Source organism: Amblyomma mixtum, chromosome 2 (genome assembly GCF_055824585.1).
Source record: "Amblyomma mixtum isolate Tamu chromosome 2, ASM5582458v1, whole genome shotgun sequence".
Classification (NCBI taxonomy): Eukaryota; Metazoa; Arthropoda; class Arachnida; order Ixodida; family Ixodidae; genus Amblyomma; species Amblyomma mixtum.
The window spans coordinates 228,124,220-228,140,480 of NC_143013.1; the positions used below are offsets into that span (position 1 = coordinate 228,124,220).

At 46.4% G+C, this 16,261-nt stretch overlaps 1 pseudogene across 1 annotated transcript; it reads right to left on the reverse strand.

Annotated features, from left to right (window-relative positions):
• Positions 1-9,754: 9,754 nt before the first annotated feature.
• LOC149362830 (techylectin-5A-like) lies at positions 9,755-15,592 on the reverse strand (annotated as a pseudogene). The gene is made up of 5 exons (XR_016288532.1): positions 15,407-15,592; positions 13,933-14,075; positions 12,897-13,002; positions 11,214-11,381; positions 9,755-10,237 (listed from the first exon to the last, which is right to left on the reverse strand). The product of XR_016288532.1 is annotated as a techylectin-5A-like (transcript).
• Positions 15,593-16,261: the final 669 nt, after the last annotated feature.

The following is a 16,261-nucleotide window of genomic DNA, read 5'->3' on the forward strand; positions in this document are numbered from 1 at the left end:
TTTCTCAGAGAGTGGCAGTGCTCGCTGCTCTCTTGGCCGCTTTTCGTGCTCACCACGGGCTGAAGAACATGCTATGCAGATCGCTGGAACGATCGTCACGACCGGGTGCCGCAGCCGCCTCCGCTCCGTCGACCAGCACGTCAGCGGAACTGCAAGAAATTACGTCGCGGCCGTGCAGTAGAAGAAAAAAAATTGCTTTGAGGAAAAAAGGGCGCAGTAACGGTCTCACTTCAGGGCGGGCACCCCAACCCTGCCGTGAGCGAAGGGGAAAGATGAAAGCGGAAGAATAAAGAGAGAAGCAGGTGCCTTAGTCAAGGGCTCAATGCTTATTTCAAGCAACTGGGTATCCTCAATGTTCACTGACATCGAACAGACCGTGGACGTCAGTTTGCCTACATTTTAACGCGGCCGCCACGGCTGGAACACATTTTCATCTAGAATAATCCACTACGGCGCTTGATTCAGTTTTCCTCCTTTCACTCTTTTCTTCATTCCATCCCGCTCAGCACGCTTGAGGTGTGCGCGAGAAATGAGCCAGTTGCGGTACCCTTCCTTCCCAAAGCCCAATATTTCCTTCAACGGTCTTCACGAACATACGCGGTGCAAAACGAGCGACGAAAGACGACGGAGACGACAATACCGGAAGCACAGTGCAAGAGAGTGGGTAGGTGACTAGAACGGTTAAGATGCGAAAAGTATCCGCCGAAACCAGCCTCCAAAGCGCGCCGATGCCGCGCTAGGGGCCGAGCGCTGGGGCCCCGCAGGGTACCTCAAGCCCGCGCCTGCGCTCTGTTCCATGGAGGCACCCCAGGGCGCCATCAGAGCGAGGAGTGCCCATAGCTTGCTCGCTTCACCTCGATCGCACTGTTGAATGCGACAGTGTTGTTTCCCTTTCAAAGGAGAGCCCGGCGGCGTACGAGAAAAGGCGGATGGATCGAACAGGTAGCTGCGTCACACGCAGATCGACGGATTGGAAAAATGCCTAAAACAGCGCGAAAGACGGGAAAAAAGAAAGAGACAACAAAAGTGGTGTTTTTTTTTTTTTTCAGAAGCCACAGACGATGATGGCGATTCATGCGACACAGTATAGGTTACAATTAGTGTTCCCCCTCACCATGGCGGGTGGTGTGATCCAGTCCCATTAGTCATCACGAGACACACCGTACGCCCTTTCCATTCTCCCAATCCAATCCTGCACTCACAGTGCGCCTCGCCGTACCACGTCTTCCTCCACTATTTTAAGAACCTTTACCAACATACCCAGTTCACCACACTTCGAAAAATGGTTTGGTTTGGTTATTGGGGGTTTAACGTCCCAAAGCTACTCAGGCTATGAGGGACACCGTGGTGAAGGACTCCGGAAATTTTGACCACCTGGGGTTCTTCAACGTGCACTGACATCGCACAGTACACGGGCCTCTAGAAGTTCGCCTCCAAAGAAATTCAACCGCCCTGGCCGCGATCAAAGCCGCGTCTTTCGGGTCACCCACCCAGCGCCATAACCACTTAGCCACCGCGAGGGATGATGAAAACACCACGTAGATTGTAAACATAATGTCGCAACATGACTCAAACGTCATTATTACATGTGAGAATGTGAAGAAAAACTGCACTCAAAAGTAAATTGGACGGGGCGGGAACCGAGCCCGTTCCGCCTGGATCCCAAGTTAGACACGTGACCCCCATCCACCACGGCAGGTTCGTTCGACTTGTCTAAAGTGATGCCTTGTGTGTCTTGTCCTACTATGTCCGTGTCTGCGAAGTCATATGCAAAGAGGATCCCATGCCTCTCAAAGGAGCGATTAACGCTATCCTATCATACACTTAAGGCAGAGCTTAAGTTGAGCCCGAATTTTTGTCGACCCTTATATTTATGCAAATTATCTTGGCTTTCATCTTTGGACTCTTATAATTTGTGGTATTTGAGTTTAACGTTAGCCCGTGCTTCACCCGTCTTTTTCTTTGGGATTCGTCGAAGCGCGCATCAGTGAAAGTGTGTAGATTGTAAATGCATTTTTCATGCACCCCAAAAATTTCAACGGGAATTAAGAGCCTGTAATTTAAACAGCTCTGACTGACGGCGGTTCTGTGAGGGAATATTTTAAAATGTATTAAATGCTTTTCGCATCACATGACGCTTGGAGAGCACATCAGTACAACGGCGAATGGCCAATCTATTAAGGCACGCCGTTGTGAATGTCTCGGGATTAATTTCGACCACTTGGAATTGCTGGCACTAAAACCTCAGTGAAGGAGTGAAGAGTGGGACGTGCAAGCGTCAAGGTGATCCGTGAAAAAATAAAGCGAATTTTGATCATGCAAGCGCCAGGCGGCCTATGTAGCGTAAAAGACGTGCCGAAATTAACAAGCTTAGGGCCGCATCAATGTGTACCTATTAGAATATTTCATTTCAGCTTTTTTATTTTAGTTTATTTTGTTTCGGCCGAGTGCCCTCACAACAGAGCTACCGCGGCTAATGTCCGTTGTTAGTAGCGTGGCAAGGCGAGACAGTTCCGTAGTTGAGACAGGCCACCCCATTCCTCAGTGCTTGGCGGCCGCGGATAACTGGAACTGTTACCTTCTTGACACAGATAAGTACTTTGGTCTGCAGGCCCTTCAGCGTCTTATTCAAGCAGCGCATAGTCATCAGTGTACCGCACGCACACGTGACTTCAGTGCTGGAGCTACTTTCGCTTCAGTACAATTATTCATGATCTACAAACACCGCTGTCATAGACATTAGATTGTAGTGAGTGGCTCTATGAGTGCAGGTTTATCACATAATTAATATATTATAGAAGAACAACAAAAGCAATAATGAATACCTAAATGCAATTACGGAATATGAACTGTGGGAACTCTAAAACCTAACGGGAAGAACTTCACCGCAACAATTACAGAAAACAAATGCTTTAAAAAGCCAATTAGAAGAAGAGCAGAGATTGTAAAGTTTCCTGGAAAACTGTCGGAAAAAATTGTACATTCGCGCCTTAACTGGGGCCTGCGAACAGGGGAATTTAGCCTCCACATATGTCTGTCTCCCTAAAGGGCACTGCAGCAATGACAGCCTAATGGCCCTTACCAGATATGCTAAACATAGCAAAGCAGAGCGTTTTATAAGTTGTGTTCCTTGATGTGAAGGGTGCTTTTCAAAACATCACATATGAGGGGATTCATTCAGCCTTGCAGCCAATTTGTTTTGGTGAGCAAACGTACAACTGCCTCTTTGACTATCTTCATGAGAGATCGATTTACATGTCAACAATTCAAGGCGACACAGCCCTGCTTCATGTACCTCGTGGAATTCCTCAGGTGGGGGGCGGTCAGGCCCTACCCTGTTTAATATCTCTCTTGTTGGTTTGAAGAAATGCTTCATACCTACTGTTGAAATAACCCTCTACGCCGCTATCATCTGTGTATGGTGCTACAGACACAATAGGCGCTTTGTGTATGCAAGATTGCAGAGGCAATAGGCTGGAGCACTTGTACAATATGTCATAAGCAAGAAATTTCTTGGTGTGACCCTCGACAAGTCGTCCTGGTGGTCACCTCATGTCCGACAGCTAAATATCAAGCTCTGCTCACATGCCTTTATCTTACGTATGCTCTCGAGCACCGGAAGAGGCTCCTCTACAGATTCATTACTCCTACTGTATAGAATGCCTTGTGAGAGCCTTTTGCGCTATAGCTCCTCTGCTCTTCAATTTATATCGCATGAAAGCTTACACTGTTTGAAGTCGTACAAGCTGAAGCTTTGAGAGTGTCCCTCCACCTTTCGAGGAAAACCTCCACTGCGGGTACTCTGGAGGAGGCTAGACAACTCTCCACCAGTGCTGCTGACAGATGACATGATTCGTGCCGAGATTAAGTTTGTGGCGCGTGAACCAAGCCATCTGTTGGCAGCGTACAGCATAACTGAAGTCTCCGATCTTCCCCCGTCACAGTTTCAGAGCCCATCTCACTTCATCTTCACCATCCTGTGAGTTGGCTGCATGAGAAATCAGAACAGCTATTCCTGGCATTATGAGCAAGGCCGATACCCTCGGAACAGCACTTAAATGTTGCGCCCTTCAGTGCATTCTGGATGCTCCAGTGCGCAGTGCCATGTCTGAATTAATGGCTCTGCCACGCCCGTCTCATCAGCAGTCGGCGTGTGGATACCGTCAATGCGCACCACAATCTCGGCGAGACTCAGTCACGAAACATCGACTGCTGCTGCCAATCTGGCTGCTCTGCGGGCAGCTTTTGCTTTTATTCTGCTACAACCCCTTGCACTGCGTTATATTCTTATATTCTACTCCTACTTTTGCTATAATGATTATATTCTGCGGCACCCCCTACAAACTGGGTTATGTTTACAGACTCTCGCGTTGCGCTGTGATCGTTGAAGTAATCACGAATTTAGCGCCAGCCCATCGTCGACTTCAATAGGCTAGATACCAAGGCTTCTGAGCTACTTTCCGTGTTGTGGTGCTGCGGTTACCAGCTCACTGATTCCGCGCAAGCAACACAACGCTAACGCAACAGCGAAAGCGGCGCATGCTGCTTCATCCAGAACGATTCCCATTTTCTTTTCGCGATGGGATGGAGCCAGACTTGTGGCTGTTGAATGCTGGCGTTCGCAAAGCTTTCTTTGGTGTGATCCGGAGCGTAAATTCCAACCCCTACATCGCATTTACCCCACTCCTCTGTGACTGTCGCATCCAACGCTGTTAGATAGGCGTGGTCGTAAATGTCCGCACCAGGTTCGCTTGGACGCTCCTTATAAAAACTACTTCATAACAATGGTGTATTCAGCAATTCGCTGCGCCAGACATGTGGTGTGCGCGAAGACCTCGAACACGCGGTCTGCTGCAGCCCCAATTTTAATACACACTGCAAGACATCACAAGGCACTTGAACTCTCCGCCAAGATAGCGCCCTGTGCCTGCAATATGCCCTTGGACCTTTGTGTGATGCGGCTTCTGCTACGCGTGGGACAAAAGCATTATTATTTTCCTGAATGATACACCCACTTTGAAAGTCCGGTGGGTGTGTGAGTGCGCGCGTGTGTGTATATGACCTAATTCTGGTTCACCTTTTTTTTTCACCCTCATCTGGAGAAAAATGTCAGGCTAAGAACTAGGCCCGCCTCTTCTGTAATCATTAAAAAGTCTCTCTCTCTCTCTCTGTCGCTCTTTCTCTCATATTGTTTACGCTCTAGAGGCAGCCACCTCGATGTACCGACTCAGACGAGTGTTCAAGTACTTATTCCTCAATAATAAAGGCAGTGCAGGGCTGATTTCGTTGGCTTCTTTAGCCCCTCTTGGAAATTACGTTCACTGGTTAAGTTGCAAACGATGTGTGCTCCGATGACTATTGTAACGATTTGGAACAGTTTACGTGTTACCTACTGTTTGAGATACTTGCGTTCATATATCACTCATGTGTTACTTCACTGGGTAGCATCATTAAGCTACTTTTGTTCGGTATTTTTCATATTGAACTACTTGATTGTGTGTCCGCTGTAGCGGAGGAGACGCGGTCAAGTAAGGCATATTTAGTGGCTTTTGACTCGTGCTGCAAGGAATTTCTATAAGGGGATTTTTGTGAATAAAAAAGTATGAGTAGAAGAAAGAAGGAAAAAAGGCAGTGAAGGAAGAAAAAAGGAAGAAAAAAGAAGTAAAGGTTTTGGAGTGATGGTTAGGAATTTTAATAATCTTCGAGCACTATGGTGCGGGAACGCCTGGATAACTTCCTTACATAGAGCAAGTATGCGAACTGCATTTCCAGCAAAGCCACCTCATTGATACTCGATCTCACTTTGCAGCATTTTTCATGAAGGCTGTGGCAGCGAAGTATCAGTAGCAGAAAAACTTATGGAGCGAAAGCTCTATTCCTGATATACAAACTCAGAGAACGGCTGGTTCCGTCAATTTCACCTTCAAGCTCATCCAAGCTACGGCCCCCGCTCGGATCGAGCGGCGCACGCACGAAGGAGCAAGAAAATTGTGCGGCAAATTGAGCGCATTTGACGTCTGCAGCAGGGAACAGTGCCTCTCAGTAGATTTCACTGGCGCCCGCGCAGCGGGCTCACGGAAATCGGCGCACCGGCGCCAAGCGGCGCGGACAACAGAGAGCTCAGCGACAGATGCAGCGACAGTCTACCTACGAAGAATAAAACAAAATCTCTGTAAATCAATGGTCTCGCCCTTCTACAAACCAAGCAAAACCGAGCTATCGCTCGACAAACTTTGTTTAACCGCGATCAGCCACTGGTAATTTTTTTTTATTCTTGGGTTATCTACGCCCCAATGGTGAAGCCCTCTCATTAGCAGCTGCAGTCAACCCTTATAAAAGTGGTCTATGACAGTCTATAGACTGCTTACAGACTCCATTACCTTCCTGTAGATATTTTGTTTTGTCTATTCGTAGTCTATAGACTGGGCGTGTATCTCTATATTGCCTGTAGGCAGTTTACGGGCATTATAGACAAAAGTCTACGGACCGTCTAGAGACTATGCAGAGGCTTTTGTAAGGAAGGCTTGCCCGGTCGATCAGGCTACGCATGCAGGTAGTCCACGCCTGTGCTAGAATGAGCGGCTTCGAATTAGTAGTGGGAGGGCTTGGATGCGGGAGGCTGCGGGGGGTTTTGAGAAAAAGGAGAGAGATAAAAAAAAGAAAGAAAGAGAGAAAGAAGGAAGGAAAGGAAGAAAGAAAGAAGGAAAGAAAGAAAGAGAGAAAGAAAGAAAAGAAGAAAGACAGAAAGAAAGAAAGAAAGAAAGAAAGAAAGAAAGAAAGAGGAAGAAAGGAAGGAAGACAGAAGGAAAAAAGAAAGACAGAAAGAAAGAAAGAAAGAAAGAAAGAAAGAAAGGAAGAAAGAAGGAAAGGAAGAAAGAAGGAAGGAAAGAAAGACAGAAAGAGAGAAAGAAAGGAGGAAAGAAAGGAAGAAAGAAAGAAAGAAAGGAAGGAAGGAAGAAAGAAAGAAAGAAAGAAAGAAAGAAAGAAAGAAAGAAAGAAAGAAGGAAAGAAAGAAGGAAAGAAAGAAAGAAAGAAGGAAAGAAAGAAAGAAAGACAGAAAGGAAGAAAGGAAGAAAGGAAGAAAGAAAGAAAGGAAGAAAGAAAGAAAGAAAGAAAGAAAGAAAGAAAGAAAGAAAGAAAGAAGGAAAGAAGGAAAGAAAAGTGATACGGTTTTAACGTAGTTAATAGGGTTGCCGTTGGTATCTACTATGTGCCAAATTGGCTACTTTTCAACACTTTCTGGCGATGAAAATTTAAGGTAGGCGCCCTGGCTATTTTCAGGCGACTTTGAACTTTTATTTGGTGCATTTCCTACTGCCATTTTGTTTTTACTCGTAGCGACCTCGCCGGCAGGGTCGATGCGCTCCACAAAAAATTGGCGGGGACTTAGCTTTGGTTAGGCCTGGTAGGTTGCGAAAGCGAGCACAGCGACTCTAGCGGAAGGAACGCGGCGCGCCGCGTCTAAAGAAGGAACGCAGTGCGCCGCGTCTACAGGTCACGCGTGGCTACCGGCCTCCGTTGCGCGATGACTCGACTTGGTAGCCCATCTCTCAACCTTTTATGACGTCACGCTATGACGTCACTAGGCATGGCACGGCGTCATAGGTCATTCTAAATGTTACGCGTGGCTACCGGCCGCCGCTGCGCGACGACTCTTGGTAGCCCCTCTCTCACCCCGGTATGACGTCACGCTCTGGCATCACTAGGCATGGCATGACGTCATAGGTCACTCTAAAGGTTACGCGTGGCTACCGGCCGCCGCTGCGCGACTACTCGACTTGGTAGCCCATCTCTCACCCTGGTATGACGTCAGAGGTCATTCTAAAGGTCGAACGTGGCTACCGGCCGCCGTTACGCGAAAGGCCGTTTATGAACGTAGTATTGCTTTCGCAATAAAAAAGAATTCACTAGGCCACGGAGCCGCGACAGAGCGCTGCGTCCAGTTCTTGGGGCAAATGGCGATACAACTGCTGCAGCGGCTTCCAAATGCCTTGCGCTTCGGAGGCTGCATGCCATCAATCCTGCTGATAAAGATAGCGCGAAGAGCCTGAAGGCAAGCTGAAGCTGGCGCTGCATATTTTTTTTCGCGGGGGGGGGGGGGGGGGGCGGGGCCTCGTCCACCGAGCTGGAGTCAGAAATGCGGCAACTACAAACCATAAGCTTCAACTAATCCACACATCATGTTTGAGTTCATGGAACGCAGTGGCCGGATTGTGCAAAGACATTTGCAGGGAATGCCCTTTTTCTCCACACCTGACGCCATAAGACAAAAATTTTCTAAATTTGAGTTTCCAACTTTGATACTGAGCGCGTGTTCTCGATTATTAACTGGTAAAAAAAGGCGTGCAGCTAAGCGAAGTTCGACTGCGTAATGGTGATTACGCGAATGAAGTTCGATCTACGGCTTCAAGGCTAAAACAGCTTCGATGTCCGACTGGGTTGTTGGCTAGAATGGGACAAAATTACTCTCGCAATACCACACTACCTACACACACAGAGCATTTCATAATTCATCTCGTTGCAACGTACCTGTGCCTTGAAGAACAAGAAAAGGCTAAAATTTTGAGCTCTTTATCCTGTTCCATGCATTGATTTAAATCCTAGTATTTATTTCTGTTTTATAACCGTTGTATTCACAATATCGCTTCTGTTCCATTTCGCTAAAAATTTGGCGTTAAGATTGAATGATATGGCTACTTTTGGCTACTCTGAGATCAAGTTTTGGCTCCCTTTAAAATGTTCCCAATGGTACCCATGGTAGCTGAGCCCAGTAGACATGCGAAAACGTGTTTAGTCTGATCTGTTTCCAGCCGCCGCGGGTTCGAAAATCACTCTCGGCGACATTTATTTTATTTCTGCATGAGCTGTTGTTATGGTAGGTTTGACCACGGTCGCCCTCACGGTCACCTTCCCTTTGGTTAAAGCTGGCGCGACGCTCCTCCGAATTTACCCGAGCTTTCTCCCATTGGCTGCAGCTTCCACAGCGCTCATCCGAACTCACCCGACCTTTCCCGAGTTGCTGCGATGCTTCAAACAAGATTCATGGTTTTGTTGGGATCGTGTAAAGAGTGCTTTAACACTGATAGAGAAGAGAGAAACAAAATGAAACATTTTTTTCCCTTTCGAGAGTACAAATAAACTGTGCAAATAGCAATGCCTATGGAAGCAATCTTCGTTTGAGGGAACAGAACTAAAAACGCGAGTTCTTTATATTGAGCTGTCACGTAAAAATATGAACAAGACTATTTACATGCAATACAACTTCTTATTTGTGGTCTACAAACCAAAGTACAAGAAAATGAATAATCTAAAGAAAAAATGTATACCAAAAGCCTACGCGCAAGTCAAAGAGGAATAGCTAACACCGAAAATATGGTTATCAGCTGATTACTACATACATCCCTGCTTGGAGCGTGAGGGCGTAAGGAAAAAAATTTAAAAATGAATTCTTGCATTGTGGCTATAGTGCATGTGTCCACTGGCACACATTGCATATGCAGTGTAGTAGTGTCTAGTGCAGTCGAACTATTTGAGCATGCCAGGAGTAATAAATGAAGGGTGCGCGATGACCAGGACTTCATCCATTGAAAAAGCCTTGTTCTTGCGCGGCATCTAGTCGGTGATAATTAGGTGAGCTAAGACTCTCTACAGTGGAGTTACCGACAGTGCTGGATAATTCTTGTGGGGTGTTTTTTTTTTCGTAATCTTCTTTCAAGTAATGCTCAACGTAACTCAAGTGCACTTTCTTTTTTTATTAATGCGATCCGTGCGCAGTGGTGCTAGCGGTTTTTGTGGCATGGAAGTACACCGGACAGAATGGCGCGGTATAGACGACCGCTATAGGCGGCTGCTGTGACTGCGCACCGTCCTTTAATCGCTGCTTTTTCCACACAAGTCTCATTTCTTCGAACAATTCGCAAATATAACACAGAGTCCACGGCTCCGGAAACCATTTACTTCGCTTCTCTATGCGATCCAATTGGCCGGATCATCATGTGGACGCTGGGATAGGAGTAATGGTGCATGTCCGACTCGGTTCCTCGCACGCTCCATTCGATCCCGTCGCCGTAGCTGTCGTGCTGGCCATTCAGGTTGAGGCCGTTCAGGTTGGTCGCGTGGCAGTGGTTGTACCACCAGGCTCCTAGATACCTGACGGCACAATTTTCCGGTGATTTGTCATTGTCTCGGTCGAAAGTAGTGAAGGCGCAGTCGTTGCTGTAACTCAGTGCGTCCCAGCCTGCGTAGGATACAGTATATTAAAGCGGAAACACGTCCGCGATGCCAAGAATGAGCCCTCTATATTTATTATAAGGTCGCTTTCAGCATTTAGAAAGCTTTCAGAGCGACATCCGCCAAAACAGCCTCTACACTAGGACAAAAATTAAAAAGCGTGTGCTTTGTACCTGCCCTTATTTCCGTGCTATCTGGCAGAAACACCTGAACGGTGCAGACCGCCCCAGGCCGTCCACAGGATGTAGATAAATGGACTTTTGGGCCGCACCACTGGGCGTTATTGGACTTCCTTAAAAAGTCCATTGTGAATCTATATCTGTAAATAATACTTTATACCAGCAGGTACACTGTCGCAATAAAAAAAAGTGCCGGTGGGGTCCGCCTGAGATGTTTGATTATATGCATGAAAAATATTAATAAACGGTCCCGAATCACTGCTTCGTCGATCACAAGTTGCCCCATGAAAACGCTAGGACAACTCACTAAGGACGCTCGTGCAGTATCGCTATCTGAATTTTCATCTTCTGCGTTGGCTTCTTATCGGAAATTGCCGCCTGGTAACAAGAGTCACAACAAAAGTTCTGGTTTGCCCCACTATGCAGGCAGCCTATTGACCAACCTGTATAACGCCTGCTTTTCCCATTAATCCTGGCAGATAATCGTCATGTAGCATTGCTGTTCACCCCGGAATCTGACGTTTCTAACACACAGCGGGAAAATGAAAGCCGACAGTACAAGCGTTCTTTTCTTACCAGATATAGTTATTACATAAGCATGAGAATTTTTAAAGAAGCCTAGAAGAGGGGCAAAGTGCTTTTGCGTTTCTAGCTGGACGCAACCTTCCTCCACTGAGTAATCACCCGCGTTGTATTCTTTCTTGCTTGTAGTTAGTGCTTTCGCTAAAAGCCTCTCATAATGTTCCTCCACCATTGCTTCCATTTAACAAAATTTCTATGAAGCGACTGATTTTGTGTACATACCATCCGTACCAACGAACTTTCCCAACCGTAGCCTGAACAACTCCACTTCGTTGCCGACCCAGAAGCTATCGTAGCCGATAGAGACGGTATCACCCGTGTCGTTGCTGAGGATGACCCTCAGCTCCATGTCGTCAGGTCCCGACGTCAGAGCGTGCAATGCCCTGTTGCCTGCACGCCGCGAGAGCGACGAATTATTTCCCAGATCACCCTGTCAGAAGGCTGATATTACTGGCTGCCTGACGTCAGAGTGTTACAAAGTTGGCAGAAGGAAGGCATGCAACCAGATGGGACCAGCTCTCGACAGACAGGAAACTGCCACTAAATCACGATCACCATTCAGCACATAAGCGTGCCTTTCATCACATCAGGAACAAAAGCAAGACAAAGAGAGCTGCAGTTAAAAAGAATGGCAGAGGGGTAGGCCTGCGAGATCGTTTTCTGTCCGGCTGCTCTGCAATGGGAATGGGAAGAAAAGAATTAGTGTTATGACAAGAGGAAGAGTGTCCGCCTGTGTACGCTACTATATTACCCTACATTTTTGCGCGCATTGCGGTGAGAGAAAAATCCCCATTTTATAATTTTTTTGTTTCATTGCGCGAGCGCAGTTAAGCCTTCAAGTATATGAACGCCGGTGTGCTATCACCTATATTTTCCCAAGAAATCTTGTATAGTATCTCAGAGAGAAAACCTTTCGTCAGACGAGCAACCCTGCGGCAGCCGGAAATATTTCTTGAAAGATCTCATCAGTTTTAAATGAGAACGCAATCAGGTCGTCATCTTATAAAAAAAAAGTGCCGACTTCTGTGTCACGAAACTCCCTGATTGGTAGAGAAAGTTCCCATGGCCTTGTGGCGAGATCACAACCGGCCCACCATGGCACGTGGCAATCTGCAAAGCGGGCTGTGAGCACCTGCCTCCTGTAGCAAGTAGCAATGAAATTAATTGAAATAAATTGGATACAGTTAGCACGTGCCCACCGTGGCGTGCGCATGGGCCGCACGGGAGCTCGGGAAAAGCAGCCTTGTTCTCACAACCCCCATCGGTGCCTGAATTTGAAATAGCCACCTGTCGGAGCAGTAGCGCATCGCTTAAGCGCACACTAGGGCACTCCCCGCGATGTACGAATGTAAATGAGAGGGTCGTGACATCAGCAATGTAACGTGATCAACAGTAGGCCAACCATAGGGCACCGCCAAATTTGAAATTCTGAACTTTGTAAGTTTGCCCACCCCTGAAACTTTCAAACGACCCCCAAAATTTTAGAATTAAGTCCAACATAAAAATGGATTAAGGTTAATTAGTGTGATTAGTGGGCGCATTAAAATGAATTAGTAAGCCTAATTAGTTCAATCCTGTGTGATAAATCAATGGAAGCTACTCGAACATTCTGGAAGGTGATGACTCATACATACCATCTAGGGGCAATGGAACAGGCTCAAATCAGAGTTTTGGCGGCAATGTCGCAACAACATCAGTCACTCATTGTAGACACCATAGCAGGCAATCTAAACTGCAGGAATTTCTTCTTTAAGAATGTGTTCATGATTGCCCTCAAAGTCTCAGTCATTTGTGCATGGCTATGTCTTTTTCTAATTATTCACAGCCGAGAAAACATTCCGCTTCGAATGACACTAGATATCCAACAGATGCAAGCGAATGAAATTGGTGTCTGGAGTTCAGCACCAATCCAGTACTCCTTGGCTGGGTCACCGAATCCCGAGGCGTACTCCGTCCAGTTTCTGTAGAAGTAGAAGACGCCGTTGTCGAACTGCCCGCGCCTCTGAATGACCTGCGTGACACGGGTGCACAGGGAATGTAACACTGCCACCTGACTATAGCATTGCCCTTGCGACATAAGCACAACCAGTAGCCCATAGTGCGAGCAGAACTGTTTCAACCTCTCACAAGCGCCACCTGCTCCAGTGAATTTACTGCTACGGAATACTGCGCCCACCAAGCGAGTGATATGTGTGTCTTTGACGGTGGCTGGGAAACTGTAAAACAAACAACTAGCTTACTCCATGGGCATTAAAAAAAAACTGAAAACATGAGACTAACTTTCATGCCCCGCGTTGTCCTAACCTAACCTAACACAACTAACATGTTATGTTATGTTACATGTTACACAACTAGCATGTTATGTTAAAACTAACATGTTATGTTAGTTTTCTGATGTATTATTGATATGCCCACTCCTGCCTAAGGCCTCAAACTGAGGCTGGCAGTATCCTGTAAATAAATAAATAAACTACACCCAACCCAACGCGTTCTAACCTAACCTACACGTCCCCAGACAAAGTGCCTAAGTTAGAATGGTAGGGCATGGCCTACCAGTACGCCATCGCTTCAATTTCCATTCGCTGTAATCCACAGCTCGCCAAGTGCAAGGCTAATTGATGGGGGAGACATAGGAGAGGGCTTTCTCCTCCAGTTAACGTAATTAAGCTGGTGTGATGATGATGATAGTAGGCATGCCGTTGCTGACGTCGAAGAAAAATGCGAAGCCCTGCTTAAGCCGGATTCACATTATATCTATCATGCCATGAGCACACTGACAGAAATCTCAGAAATACTAGACAAGCTCTCACCGAGTTCTATATATACCCTGCCCGCTCTTATGAAGAAGGGCACGACCCGCCGACCAGCGCAGCAATTCTGGTATAAACGCGAGTGATGTTGGCGACAGGAGTGCTCCTGCCAGTGATGCGGATTAGCTTACCGTCCATCCTCCGCCGTCGTCATCCATATCGCAGTACACAGTCTGCCCCGTGAGGTCACCCGGCCAGATGAAAATGGTGTAAATTCCGCTGGTCGTCTGACCCGCGTGAAAAAGCTCGGTGCAGTGCCTGGGCCGTATGTTGTCTGCAAATGGCGTTCTCGCATTCAAAACCAGATTTCACCTTGCTTGAAATTCTTGTTTTCTTACCGAGCTGTAAATCTGCCTCTGTAAGGTGTGCACAACTTTTGACTTTTAGCGCATCGGAGGCGCATGAACACAGCTGCCTGGAAACTGTGCTCTCTTCCTCAGCGTGCAAGGTGTACCAAAACTGCGTTCTCTTGATTTCTCTGAGCAGAAATGATTTTAAGGGCATGGTTGGTATGCAGCCACCACCCACAACTCATGCTGTGACTCTTCCTTTTCCCTCCCTCTTGCACCGTGTTGCATATATGGTGATGATGCGCGGTGCACCTGCCTGCCTATGTCTGTTTCGTCAGATACACCCTCATTCTTACCAGTTGTATGAAATGGACAGAAATCCATCTCAATAGCTTTCAGTTTACCTCTGGCGAGGGAAAGAAAAGCATCTCTTAAGGCACCTTTTAAGCATCCCTAAGGTATGAGATGCTATCGATCACAGTGTGTTGGTTCGTGAGTAGCTAATTGTGTCATATTGGTATAGAAGCACGGAGGTGAACTGCTGAGCGGTATTCGCTTTATAAAACCCCCAATTCTTCATTTCGAATTTTCGCTCTTGAGTTGGCCTTTTACACACTATAGTTACGCCCAGATATTCCATCAATGCGTAAGAATCTCTTCATGATATTGACGCCCAAATGCTCTTGCAAACCCATAGTTTTCGTCAAATTCAACCTTCGTACTCATTTGTTTAAATAAATCAATAGCCCTGTCAATGAAATCCTGACACTCCAGTACTTTAATCAGCTCGCTTCAATCCCAGCACTTTTAAGCAAGGCTAAACTTCCAACTCTAACCGACAGAAACAGAACTTTGCGCCTTAAATATTTATGTCACTTAATCAAAGGTGATTACAAAGTAGACATTTCGCACATAATCTCCTTTTCAGTGGGATAAGCTAAACAACCGAGACACGCCCTAACAATAAGACCTTATTGCGCTGGCAATAACTGTTTTAAATGTTTCTTCTTTCCTAGGAAAATTACTGAATAGAATACGATAGATAACGACAAAGTCATACTCCCCTCGCTAAATCTATTTTGCTTCCACCTCGATGCGTGAGCTCCAGTTTAACCATTCTATGTTGTTTTTGCCATGAATTTATTATTTCATTCGATGCTTTGTGTTCAAGTTTGTATGCTTGGCATATTTCTTTCTTGTTGCCTATGAAATGTGTGTCGTAGTGTACTCCACCCTGCTAAAATCCCAGTTGGGATTGCAGCATTTATAAATAAATAAATAAAGAATTTCTCGACGCCTCAAGAAGTAGACTTACTCTTGATATCCGAGAGGGCTGTCATGATCTTCTCTACGTGCCCTTCAGCCTGGGCAATGGCGATGTGAACTTTGGCAGCAGTCGTCACATCCATTGCGTACGAAGCCAAGAAGACGACGAGCAGCTTACTGGTGGTGAAGGGCCAGGCCATTTTTGCTGTAAGCTAGTACATAATTCTGGCTCCCTAAAATCAACTTCTTGAGGGCAGCCCCTACACAGAAACGGTATGGCAATAGTCAAAACAATAGTTATAATAAATGAAATTCTCACCTCTAAGAGTTGATGAGTGAACTATTCTCTAGCACGTCATTCAATGTCTGAAGCAGCGCAGTAGGCACCAATGTCTCTATTAAAGAACTGATGTTTCCCACTGATATAATTCAATTTTAATATTCGGTTGAGGAACTCGTGCCATGCTAGTGTTATAAAAGTTATCTTCGTGTTGTAACCTTGGGACTCGAAAAATGAAGAGTCTTTCCATCTAGATTAAAGAAACGTGAATCACAATAAACATTTCCGTAACAATGGAGAGTGAAAATGAACAAAGCTTACCAGTTACTGAGAGCAAGGCCTCAAACGAACGCGACAGCGGTACCCGTGGGACGAAACGCGTGCGCTGCGCCAGGAACGTCCTTTCCCGTACACCCCTTAGAAGCAAATGCTCGACGCCTTCTCGAGGCGTACTCACATCGTGGGAAGGCGGTGCCAACCCGAGCGCCGCTTAACAGATCCAAAGGAGAGGAAGTGGGAGATGAAAATCAAGTCTCCTGACGTACAAGACAACGTTTATAGATACTTTTTCAGTTCCATAACTCCTCCTCTGAAAGCGGGCGCCGCTTGTACCCGGACGGTGAG